This window comes from Pezoporus flaviventris, unplaced genomic scaffold, assembly GCF_033815535.1.
Source record: "Pezoporus flaviventris isolate CSIRO_AGI_PZ_B2104156 unplaced genomic scaffold, CSIRO_AGI_Pfla_v1 ptg000031l, whole genome shotgun sequence".
In the NCBI taxonomy this organism is placed as follows: Eukaryota; Metazoa; Chordata; class Aves; order Psittaciformes; family Psittacidae; genus Pezoporus; species Pezoporus flaviventris.
In genome coordinates, this window is record NW_026892579.1 from 46,035,492 (window position 1) to 46,048,494 (window position 13,003).

General features: G+C 43.3%; 1 protein-coding gene across 4 annotated transcripts in view; it reads right to left on the reverse strand.

Annotated features, from left to right (window-relative positions):
• The window catches only part of PUM2 (pumilio RNA binding family member 2), a 76,838-nt gene extending 64,058 nt beyond the window's left edge, over positions 1-12,780 (reverse strand). For 2 of the 4 annotated variants that reach the window (XM_061460895.1, XM_061460894.1), the window contains exon 1: positions 12,608-12,780. The gene's annotated coding sequence lies outside the window, so the exon portion shown is untranslated. Of the gene's footprint in view, positions 1-7,230; positions 7,319-12,607 lie in introns of those variants that run through there. The other 2 variants (XM_061460896.1, XM_061460893.1) reach the window with 2 other exon arrangements.
• Positions 12,781-13,003: the final 223 nt, after the last annotated feature.

Sequence of the window (13,003 nt, forward strand, 5' to 3'; positions counted from 1 at the left end):
AAGCTGCTGATTAAGACATGCATCTGATTACCACTGGGGATGGAAAGCAGACGCCAGAAAAGAGATGCAACTGTTACTCAGCAGTTACTTATCTGTGAATAATTTTATCTACACAGCCTACCAGGCCTGGGAAAGGCTAGCAACAATCAGCACTGTTGCCTGTGTAACTGACTGCACACTGGCAAAAATAACCCAACATCTTCATACTCACACGTGGACAAGCAGAATACTACAGAATTTTATACTTACAGAACTACTTTACAATTTGTAAGTGCAATGCAGAATGTGATACAGCATGAAGAAGGATGTCAGGGGAAGAGTTGTTTTTCTTTAAAATGCTATGTAAATCAATGTAAGAAGAAGAAAAAAAATGTGTAAGAATAAAACTGGAAAAAAAAAAGCCAAAAAGAAATTAAAGAATGAGAAAAAACAGATGAAGAAAAAGCAGACACAACAGATATTCCCGCTTTTAAGGTCAGCAAATTTTGTCTCTTCACATTTGCTACAGTTTTTTAACACATTCTATACGTCCTTTGTTTTGGGAAAGTGCAAAAAGTTCCTCATGGACTTAAGTGCGGCATGTTACAAGGGCCCTGGGGAAAAAAGCCATTCCTATCTGAAACTCAGAACAAACTTTTTAAAGAAAAATTAGGGAGTTGTATCAATCAAACATTTGGGAGTGAAAGCTTAAAACAGATTTTTTTTTCTTCTAGGTTACTATCTACAAAAAGGCAAAAGTTTTGATCTACACTTAATTCTACTATCTCCATTTTACCTGAAGACAACTTTTTTACCTGCAAGTATAACAAGTAAGATTGTGTGCTAAATCCGTATTACTTCTCATAAAGCCTACCAGACGCTAATCCCTTTTCAAACAAAACCATTTGTTTTGCATAAATTCAAACCTAATGATTTGATGATGTTCTGATAAGAAAACAGGTACTCAGACGTATGAAATGCTTATGCAAGTTATAGTTCAAACTGAACATCTCAAAATTATTTAATGTGGTTCATTTATAACTGCTTAAAAAAAACTGGAGGGTTTACTACAGGCTTTCAAAAACTACAGGGTTACTACAGGCTTTCAAAAACTAGCTTAACTCACATACCTTTCTTAAAGATGTGAATTCAACACAAACCACATGAACTGTTTCAATGAAAACCAAATTATCTACAGGGCAAAATATATACATATGTATATATAGGGCAATATATACCTATATCTATATACTTAATGATCTCCACACATTCTTAATATACCGTAACTGATGTGTGATTGCTCTTCAAAAAAAAAAAAAAAGGAACATCTAAATGGACATATATAAAACCCAAAATACCACCTACAATCTCAAGTACTTGGGGGGGGGGTGTGATAAAAATTTGAAATCCAAAAAATGCCTTTTTATGCTAAACAAGAGTGCAAAGTCCAAAAAAATAACATATACGGAAAACTATTTAATCAGAATAGAACACTTAAATCTGAAGATGTAGACAAAAGAACCCATAATCCCCTATTCCCTCTACACAATTACAGCTTTTTCATCTAGCCTTATTGACTACTAAACGTCCAACCTTCAAGGGGGTATTAACATACAGATAGATGTATTGGAAGATTATTTTTTTTTCATAATCTGGAACAATCTTGGCTTTGTAACACAAGATCTAAAGCTACTTTGTCTTACTAGTACTGTTACAGTAGGTATTTGCTTATTGTCAAAATACTCTTAACACAAGATCTAAAGCTACTTTGTCTTATTAGTACTGTTACAGTAGGTATTTGCTTATTGTCAAAATACTCTTAACATCACTCTTGCAACTTCTTCAGACTATGACTAACTCATCACTGTAGTATGCCCAGAGCTAAAGTTTGAGCAATATATATCATAATAGGGATAAACAGCAATACTTCAAATATTAATGCTTGAAAGCTATGAGTCAAAACAGACTCATTATTTTTAGCTCAAATACAGTCATCTCCAGCAAGTGTAGCTTTGTGTTTAATCAGTACACACATTTGAAGGCTTACAGAACTAAACACACCAACCCAGCTTTTAAAAACTCACTTCCCCTTTGTAGAGGTGTGAACAAATCATACACAGAACTTCAGACCAGCCATGCAAACAAACAAATAATAAAATATATATAACTAGTTCAACACATCACTCCAAATTCTTCCTCAAAATAACATGGATGAAATCTAAGAGCAAAGTCACAAGCGCAGGCCTGATAAAGCCCTCGTTTCCATTAGGATTTACATGCCAAGAGCTTCCTGACGGAAGGAAAGACAATCAGACCTATTACCTGTAACTGAGTTTCGGCAATACCTCAACGGCACTGATGAAGCAAGTGGTAGCCTATCATATAATTGCATGAAAAATTAAAATTGAAAACAATCACAATTACAAAATGTACATTCTAAGTAATCTGGTATACACAAATATATGCTGTAAAAATCGGCCTGTTAGAAAAGCGGCAGATGTGATATTGAGCACAGCCATCAAAGGACAGGATCTTATTACTGCTCCGAAGTTTAGTGGAAATTGATGTATATATAGAACACCCAGCAAAAATGTCAAATGTGGATTATTAGAGGGATACGTCTGCTACATTTCAGTTTCACATTTCCTTCTCAACTCCCAAGATGGTTGTCACAACCTCTTCAGGCATATTTCTTCTACAGGTCTACAACTGGCCTTAAATGGCCATGCTTAGAAAAAAAGTATCTGTTAACCAATAATGAAATACTGAAAATTTTGAGAAATCATGGCAGTCAGATGAAGTTCCCGACAAGTGGAAAAAGAGTAATACAGCCCCCATTTTCAAGAAGGGGGAAATGGATGACCCAGGAAACTACAGACCAGTCAGTCTCACCTCTGTGCCTGGCAAAATCTTGGAGCAGATACTCCTGGAAAGCATGTTAAAGGCACATGAAAAACAACAAGGTGCTTGGTGGCAGCCAGCATGGCTTCACTAAGGGGAAATCCTGCCTGACCAATTTGATGGCCTTCTATGACGGGGCTACAGAACTGATGGACAGTTGATGTCATCTCCCTAGGCTTGTGCAAAGGGTCTGACGCCGTCCCACATGACATCCTCGTCTCTACATTGGAGAGACATCAATTTGATGGATGGACCACTCAGTGGATAAAGAACTGGCTGGATGAACGCAAAGAGTTGTGGTCGATGGCTCAATGTTCGGCTGCAGACCAGTAACGAGTAGTGTCCCTCAGGGGTCAGTGTTGGGACCCGTCTCATTTAACATCCTTGTCACTGACATGGACAATGGGATTGAGTGCGCCCTCAGCAAGTTTGCCGATGACACCAAGCTGTGTGGTTCGGTTGATACGCTGGAGGGAAGGAATGCCATCCAGAAAGACCTTGACACACTTGTGAGGTGGGCTGATGCCAACCTTCCAAAGTTTAACCATACCAAGTGCAAGGTCCTACACCTGGGTCGGAGCAATCCCAGGCACAGCTACAGGTTGGGCAGAGAAGAGATTCAGAGCAGCCCTGTGGAGAAGGACTTAGGGGTGTTGGTCAATGAGAAAATGAACATGAGCCAGCTTTGGTATGCGCTCGCAGCCCAGAAAGCCAACTGTACCCTGGGCTGCATCAAAAGGAGTGTGACCAGCAGGTTGAAGAAGGGGATCCTGTCCCTCTGCTCTGCTCTCATGATACCTCACTTGGAGTACTGTGTGTAATTCTGGTGTTCTCAACTTAAAAAGGACACAGAACTGCTGGAACTAGCCCAGAGAAGGGACAGGAGGATGGTCAAGGGACTGGATCACCTCCCATATGAAGACAGGCTGAGAAAGTTGGGCCTGTTGAGCCTGGAGAAGAGAAGACTGCGTGGAGACCTTACAGCAGCCTTCCAGTATCTGAAGGGGGCCTACAAGGATGCTGGGGAGGGGACTCTTCATTAGGGACTGTAGTGACAGGACAAGGGGTAATGGGTTCAAACTTAAACAGGGGAAGTTTAGATTGGATATAAGGAAGAAGTTCTTTACTGTGAGGGTGGTGAGGCACTGGAATAGGCTGCCCAAGGAAGTTCTGAATGCTCCATCCCTGGCAGTGTTCAAGGCCAGGTTGGACAAAGCCATGGCTGACATGGTTTAGTGTGAGGTATGCCTACCCATGGCAGGGGGGTTGGAATTAGATGATCTTAAGGTCCTTTCCAAACCTAACTATTCTATGATTCTGTGAAATACAATCTTAAAAGATACTGCTAGAGATGACATCTGGTCTTTATTTGCAAGCTAAACATTTTACATACCAGCTTGAAAAGCTCTCGCCTACCATTCTAAAAGCCACAGCAGGTATTCTGAATGGGATACAAATTAAATCTTGCTATAAAGTTTCAGTATGCAAGCAAATACTATAAAATAAATTTTACACAACTTGTTTGAGATTACACCCAAGTAGCTAGAACTGAATATGTTTCTGTGTTATGACATCATTTAAAATGCTTTTCCACTATATGACTGTGAAGTGCGTCCAACTTCACTATCAGAAGCATGACATAACTGGTGTTTGCTGTGCTTTTAAACAAAAGACTTGTCTCATTTTGAGACAAGAATCTAGGCACTGGCTTTGCAACTACACTGGAATGGTTGCATTGTGTAGAATAATCAAGACAACAGCTATGTTATGTGTAGGTAAAATTTACATTAAACAAGGAAAGTATTTTCAATTAAATTTAGTGAAGGTAGGAGAAAGAAGACTGATAACTCTCACATACCTTACGCATAATACACACAATGAGAAGTATTTATAAAGCATGTCTACTCTATAGTTAGATGTTGTTTCCTCTGTAGAGTTTCTATGAGAAACTTTTAAAAAAGAAAATACAATGTATTAAATGTTTTTTTTTCACAGAAGATTCCCAATACAAAAAAATTTAAACACTCAAGTGAACTTGGGTTTCTTTTTACTGCAACGGACAGTGAGTTTTTATATCATTCCACATTCAAAAGCAGCACCAAGACATACAACAAAGAATTCAAACCATCTACTTGCCTCTGTGTATAAAAATGTGCACTCACATAAGAACTCATGTACTGTTAAATCTGAGGGGAGGGAGGAATATCCAAAAGTGAACCAGAAAGTGATGCTGAAAATCAGTCTAGTTCACAGTATTCAACATGCTGATGTCCTGTTAACACACCTGCCCCAAACATTTGCATTATCCAGCCCAGTGAGGAGACTAAAGAAACACTTGACGGAGCAAACCTGGAGTAAAACATGTACATAAACCTTTCAATGTGCACTACTGCTACTACTGCATAAGATTTAATACATACTGCTATAACGAGAGGTATCTTCTCATCAAGAGACAGGCAAGTCCAACTACTTGCACCATTAGCTCAATCATGATACCAGATATGACCATAACTGCCTCAGCTCTGTGCCAATGTCCCTAACATAGAAGGGAAATATTAAGAACTACAGGGTGATGCTACAGAAAAAAAAAAAAGTACTATTCCCTATTAATGCAAAAAAAAAAAAAAATTCAAATAACATGGACTTTCCTGTGTGTAACATCCACATAATAAACTGCAGAATCTGCATTATCAAGCAGTTTCTCACATGCATTTGTGTACTAACCATTCTGCTGGGACAAATTCCGAATTTTCAACTCTGAACACTTCAGAAAACTGCCAGGTGATTTAGTGTCATTTTTATAGATATAACACAAACTACACCACCACAAAATTATCATTTCCCTTTTTATTCGAGTTTCCTTCTCCCCCCTAACACATTTATATTCGCACTGACATAAACTGAGCTGCATTCCAGAAGAACGTAGACAATAACTCTCTGAGGCTCTCAACAAAACTGCAAGTGTTGTTAGCATTTGTTTTTAAACCTATACATGACTAAATATAATAGAACACTATGTTTCATATGTAAAAATGGTAACATGGGGTAGTAATTAGGTTTCAAATGCATTCATATCCCACATACCTTAAGAGCTATAGCATCAACTGATGTTAACCAAAGAGGCCTGATCCCTCACTTGAGATGTAACAAAGACTTCAGTAAAAGAGAAACTAATATAAATCCAAAAGTATTTTGTGAACATGCGGCACGTGACAAACAAGAAGGCAAAATAAGAAGTTTCACCGATTCTCATTTGCAATGACCTACATAATATAGCTCATAAATGCCTACACTGTTCAGAAAAAAAGCATCCCAAAAATCAGCTGATTTTTGGGATCATCACATCACATATAAAAACATGCTATGCATTTTGGTGTTAAGCCATCTTGCTTCAACCAGTAAGCCAAAAAAATATAAAACATCCCGAGTATATTATTTTTTTCTCAAGGAATTACAGACTGAGGTTATGAAACAGATGAGGAATGAATGCCAAAAAAGAAAAAAATCTTTGCACAATTACTGCCAAGGAGATTAAGCTTCAAACTGTTAGTTGTAAGCACGATCCACTCAGGCAGCTGGCATTTTTCTCAACTTTTTGTTATTGTAGTCTGCGCAGGCACACTTGAAGAAGAATTAAAACCTAACACTTCATTGTATGGTATCAACTACCAAAAGCGTTTGGCCTTCTCGCTCCACCCTCAGAAAGCAGTCATTATCCTTAAGAGCACTAAAAAAAAAAAAAAAAAACCACGCAAGTTTTCACGCTCTCGGTGCATCCGAACAAAGCCCGTTTTCCCCGAATTCCGCACACACGCAACTTGTGCAGTCCGTGGGGCTGCACAAAAGATCCCCACTTCACACTCGGTGCCGAACCTACGGTAACCCCCGACGTGTGGGTGCCCCCAGGCCTGCCCACACCCCCGGCATCCCGCACCCCGGTACCTTTCGCCACCTGAACCCCGACGCCCCCGGCCCGGGCCGCGGTAACAACTTCGCCCCCCGAAATCCGCTGAGGTGGAAGCTGCTTCCGCAGTCCGCGCTTCCCTCGGCTGGCGGAGAGCACAGGGCCGCCCGCCCCCCGCAGCGCCGCCGCCGCCGCCTCCCCTCCCGGCGCTCCCTCTCCACCTCAGCGCCGCTCCCCGGCGAGCCGGGAGGACACAAAGGCGGCGAGGCGCGGGCAGCCGCCGAGCAGGCCCCACGCAGCCCGGTGACCTACCACAACATGGCCCCCTCCCGCCCTACTTCTCCCCTCCCTCGGCGCGCAGCCGAGGCCAGGGACAAAAGGGGGCTGGAAAAAAGGGACCCGCCCTCGGCCTACCCCGCGCAGTCCCAGCCCCCGAGGGTACTCACGGGCTGGCCGGCGGCGCTGCTTGCTGCGGTGGAGTCGGAGCGGGCGCTGAGACAGCCTTGCTTGCTTGCTTGCTTGCTTGCTTGCCCGCCCGCCGCCCCCCACCTCCTACCCCTTCGCCTCCTCCTCTCGCCGCCGCTCCTTCCTGCCTCCCCGCCCCCCCTTCGGCCGCGAGGGGCTCACAACAACATGGCGGGAGGGCGAGGCCGGCGCGCGAGGAGGCACAGGGACAGCGAGAGCGCGGCAAACCTCCACCGGCCGCCGCTCGCCCCTGCCGCCGGTGCCGCGCATGCGCGCCACAGCCAGGCGGCGGCCCCCGGCCCCTTCCGCTGCGCAACGCCCATGAGTTGGGGGCAGGCTCGGTGTGCGCTCTCGCTCTTTCCCCCAGCCCCCTCGGCCGTGAGCGGGGTGCGCTGGCCTGTCCGAGAAGGGCGTATTGTGCCCATTTATCCTCCGCGTTTTCGTCGCTCGCTTTGTGGGGAGGGGCGGCGGCGGCGGCGGTGGCGAGAGGTGTCGCCTGCCTGAAGGCCTGGAGATTAGGAGACAAAGGGGAAATCGAGGCCCTCGCTCAGGGGTACCCGGGGGTTCGCAGCGCTGCGCGCGGGGCGGGTTACCTTGTGTTGACAATAAACGCATCGGCGCGGTTATTCGTTAGCCGCTGTGCCGAGGGTTGCTGCGCCATGGTTTTGGGGAAAGAGTTCATTTTCTTCGAGAGAGTTGAATGTGGGATCTCTGATACAGTTTGGTGGTCGCTCTTGGTAAATACGGTACTGGACAGTAGCAAGCGCTGCTGGAGGTGGTTCTTAACAGCCCCACTTAATACTAGCATAAATTCTAATTACCTAGCAGCCCCTGAAAGAGGGAGCTTTGCTTGTCAGGGACATTTTAAAATATGGATTTTCCAAGAAAACCCACGGTTTTGCCTTTTTACCAGTTCTTAAAAGAGTCTAGCTGGCGAGCACTCTGCTTCAACAAACAGCACGCAGATGCCGTCCACAGATGAGACCTTCAAACGAAACCGGGTCATCAGTCTTGCGGCTGTGCACAACGCTGCTGCCGGCCGTCTTCTGCAAGCAGAAGGGAGGCAGGCTCTGCCAGTCCCAGAGGCTCATTCCGGGGATGGGAAGGAGAGAGAAGGCGGGGTAGGGTGCGGGAGTAATAAATACAACCAGTACTGGTGCTGCCGCTGGCAGCAGCAGTTGCAGGGATGAGATGTGTGTGACTGCCAAGTGTGTTCTTAAAAATAGAGATGCCTCGAAGGAAAAAAACCCTCACTGTTTTCAGTATTTATAGACATGGTTAAAAACATGAAAGTTCCCAGCTCCTGATAAAGATAGAAACATTTTCTCAATAAATGAAAATTATTTCTCCAGCTTCAGACTAGCCAGCTACGCAGATGTCTGTAGTCTGCTGCTGCTCGAGTGGTTAATCCCTGTGATCCCAGTGTCCTGTCCCACTGCCACCTCTGGGCTGTCTCCAGGGAGGCTGCAGGCCTGAAAAGCTAGTTCTTTTGCTTGCTTGAGGAGAGCAGGCCTCAAAGTCACAACCTCCAAGTCAGCCCTTCCCTTCATGCAGGCTGGCTGGGACTGAAGAAAACCCTGTTTGGCATTCCAAACACTTAGAGCAGCTGGTCTGCATTACACCAGCTTTCTGCCTCAGAGCCTTTTGGGAGCCCTGTTTGTCCTGGATAATTCTGATAAGTTTTGTCTGATGTTCAGGAACAACTCAACATGCATTTGATAAGCATAAGCTTGAATGAATTGTACATCAGTCTGCTTGTCAGTACTGAAAAACCCAGCCTGACCACAAACCAGAAAAATGTCTTACGTGCAATTTGGATTTGATCTGAGAAATATAATTACTTGGATATTTTCTAAAGTATTTGTCTAAAAAAAAAAAAAGAAAAAAACAAAGCCCCCCCACCACACACCTCAAAAATTTAACAATGGCACTGAAGTTTCTGGCTCACGCTAAAATAGTTAAGGAAAATCTTTCTCTCTTGCCTTTGTTCTGAGTGGAAACTTTAAAAGTCCTTAACACTTTAGAAAGTTTAACTTGGTATCACTCCATTACAACATGCTTTCCCTAGCTATTCCTATTTTTAAGGAGGTTAACAGCTGACTGGGGTCTGCTTACACTCCAGCCATTTCAGATAAACTCCATTAACACAGTTATGCTTTGTTTGTTCTGTGAACAAGCATCCTCAATGAAAAATACTAAATACACAGTCTCAGTTTAGATAAAGTGGGTGAGGATAGGGAAAGCCTGGATGCTGTTAGTCTTCCCCCACAGTCTTCCTATGAGACTTTGGGTGAGGCACTTAACTGAAGCGCACTCACAGAAGTAGAAAGCTGCGGCCCTAACCATCCCTACTCAGCTAGTGTCTGATCCTGAAGATGTCTACATTTTCTAAAGCCATGAACTTCAGGACCTAAAACTCTGTACAGGAACAAAATTTGTCCTCTTGTGCCACAATATCCATGTCCCCCACAGACAGTGCTGTTAGATCTAGCAGGGTAGCAAATAATTAACCTGTATTAATTAAAACCAAAGTATTAATCTGAAAATGAATCAACTAGATGTGGTAGACCTTCTCAAAACATCTCCAGAAAAGATGTAGGCCCCTGTACATTGTGCAGCCCCCATTGCTGCCAGGACTGGGGAGCACCCAGATTAGATTCCTTTTCTCAAGATTCACAGGTCTGACTTTCTTAGGGAGAGTCCCCAGAATCGGCAGGCTACTTTGGCTGCCCCCTGCTGCAGCTGGGCAGTCTGCAGGGAAGAGCTCAAGGTCTTTGTCTCAGATAGTCTACTTAATGGCCTTACTGGCCTTGCAGTCATAGAATCAGAGAATGGTTTGGGTTGGAAAGGACATTTAATGATCCTCTAGTCCAAACCCCAAGTCTAGTTACCCCCAGTGTAATCCCCAGTCAATCTACCATCTTACACTTAAGAGGAGCAATCATAAATGGGAGACTCTTAGTTCTCTGAAGTAATAGCTGCGGTTAACTACTTACCACCTTTACAGAGATATAGCACTGCTGCTCTGAAGCAATTAGAGCTATCTGTCTGTGTTCCACAGTAGGGCCCTGGAATGGTAGTTTATATCCTTAGTGTGGTCCTTGTTAGCTACATCTCTAAGATACACTGGTCTGAATGTATGTTTCATGCATTTACAGGAGCAGACCCTGTTGTGAAGTTACTAGTTTTCCTACATACTGCATAGCAAATCTAGACATCCAGTGCTTAATTCTGGATTCCACATTATCAACAGACATACAATTAATTAACTAAAGAATCAATGAGTCTGAAATATTACATTCACAAGACTTGCTGCTAAATGCATTGCTATGGGAATCTTTCATGTTTTAGGCCAGTAGTGACCCTAATACGTAGGAGGGTTTACTGAGGTAGGAACTCTGGCCCAGTGGGCCAAGTGTCGCCTTTGGCTTGCCTCTCCCCAGAGCCTCAAAGAAACGTGCTTACAAAGCCAGAGACTCTTCCTACAGAGTGACTGTGAGGGTGGTGAGACACAGGAACAGGTTGCCCAGAGAAGCTGGGGCTGCCCCGTCTCTGGAATTATTCAAAGCCAGGTTGGATGGGTCTTCGAGCAACCTGGTCTTTTCCAGTTTAAAGCCATTATGCTTTGTCTTACCACTACATGCTGTTATAGAAAGAATGGATTTGGACTTACTTATTACTATACTAATGTTCTGAAACGTGGAGATTCTAACTTGTCATTCAGTTACGCAGTCATTGCTCCTGTAGACATGATCAGCTTTTCCAAAGAAAGTGTTCTGTTAAGGGATTCAAATGAAATTCATGAACTTGTCCCAGGAAAGAAGTATTTCTCCTGAAGTGTTTTGCCAAGTCTAAGCTAGAATGGCTGAGAAGGTGTCAGCTCAAGACTTGTTTCACCGGCGAGACGGCTTTTGTCCCCGAGTCATTCACCCCCTCATAATTGGCAGAGATATAAACAAGCTTCATAAACATACCTCAGAGTCACAACCACCACAGACAGTCATTGTGATACAAGAAGAGTAACTAATATCGTCACTTCATGTGCATGAATGTGAATAGCTTGAGAGAGGCAAAGCCAGAGATAATGCCAGCTGGTTTTTAGCTTCATATTCACTTCATTCACAACAGTGTGGCTATCAATGCTAATCTTAAGAAAAAAGCCTGCTTGTCTCAATGTATTTTTCTTTCCAGTGGAGAATTAAGTTCCAGAAACTTTTCAGGCTAAACACAGACCGTGGCTCTTAGAACTAAATATCCTGTATTATACTCTGTACAAAGAATGAAACCTCAAAGATGAGCATCAAATTGATTGTCACTAATTTCATATATTAAGCAGTAATGAGTAAATACTCTAATTTCTAAAATGGGGAAAAAAGTTAAAAAAAAAAAAAAATCCCAGGCAATGGTGGAAGTAATCACAAGAGTTCTGAATAAGTGGCAGTATTTTGTTGCACACTTAGAATAAGATAATTCAGCCTTATTGGAAGAAGGAAGGGTGGGAAGAATGTGGGTTGTTGGGTTTTGCTTTGTTTTTTTTCCTCTCCTAAGGAGAAACATTCCAAGAATCCTAAAAGCATATCCCTAAGTTTTAATTTTGTTGCATAAAGTTTCACCAACTTAACTTGCATGAACTTGAAATGCTCTGTATCTTCAAAAATGTGAACCAGTAGTACAGAGGGTAAACTAGAAGAAAGATCTGCAACAGCACTTTGGCTTGTATGATTTATCTTATATTCACCAACACTCTTCTACTTACGCTGATTGTCTTCCTGATGCTGATCCTGCCATCTGCAATGGGTTCTTCTGACGGAGCTCTGAACAAACAGCCCAACACCAAGTGGACTTTTCGTAGGGTAACATGGCAGTATCTGTGGTCATCTCTGGTCTTGCAGTGTAATAAGACTAGGTATTTTTCTTCTATCTTAACCATCCTGAAGCTCCCCAGAATTTCCTGTTCTCACAGTGTCAGGGGGGCTGACCACAAGCAACAAAGTATGTCTACATGACTGGACGCATCATCTGAATACCAAAACACAGCACAGCCATACTAGCTCAGAGCTAGTTAGGAGCCCCATTCTGACTCACCCTTACAGCATGCAGACATACCCACTGACCCCCTTTCCATGTAGAGAACCCAGCCATTTTATGCCAAACATGCCTTCAGAGCAACAAGTGTTGCAATGCAGTGAATATACAATGCCAGAGATGTATTCAGGAAGGGAAGTCTGAGCTTGGTTCCTAAGCGTAAACAAAATGGTTGAGCACTATAGCACTAAAAAGTAAGTGTCAATGTTATGCATATATTGCATAAAGTATTACATAAATAGCGACAGTGTATTCATATATATGTAGGCTTACCTTTAAATGTATCTGCAGGTTTTAGAGAGTTTTAAAGTACCTTTTCAGTTTCCAATCCATCCCTCTTCCTAGGCAGCTAGTCAAATGCAACAAAACAATCAATTCATCGAGCTGAAATAATGTGGGGTTTAATACTGCAAAATTCAGGTTCTTTGAGTCAGCTTTCCCTCTGTTGCAGTCCAGGACCCCTGCCTTCAGCTAATCTGCTATCAGGGACCAACAGCTGTTGTGCATCCTCCCCCCCCCCCGCCGTGGGGGCCCAGGGGTGAGCCTGTGTGTGGAGCAGAAAATGGAAAAGGCAGGGTGAGAAGGAAGAGCAGCACTTTGTTTTTCTGCAGGAGCTTCTGGGGGAGGAACCCACCACCCACCCAGCTACACCTTTGCTGTTCCTGTAAC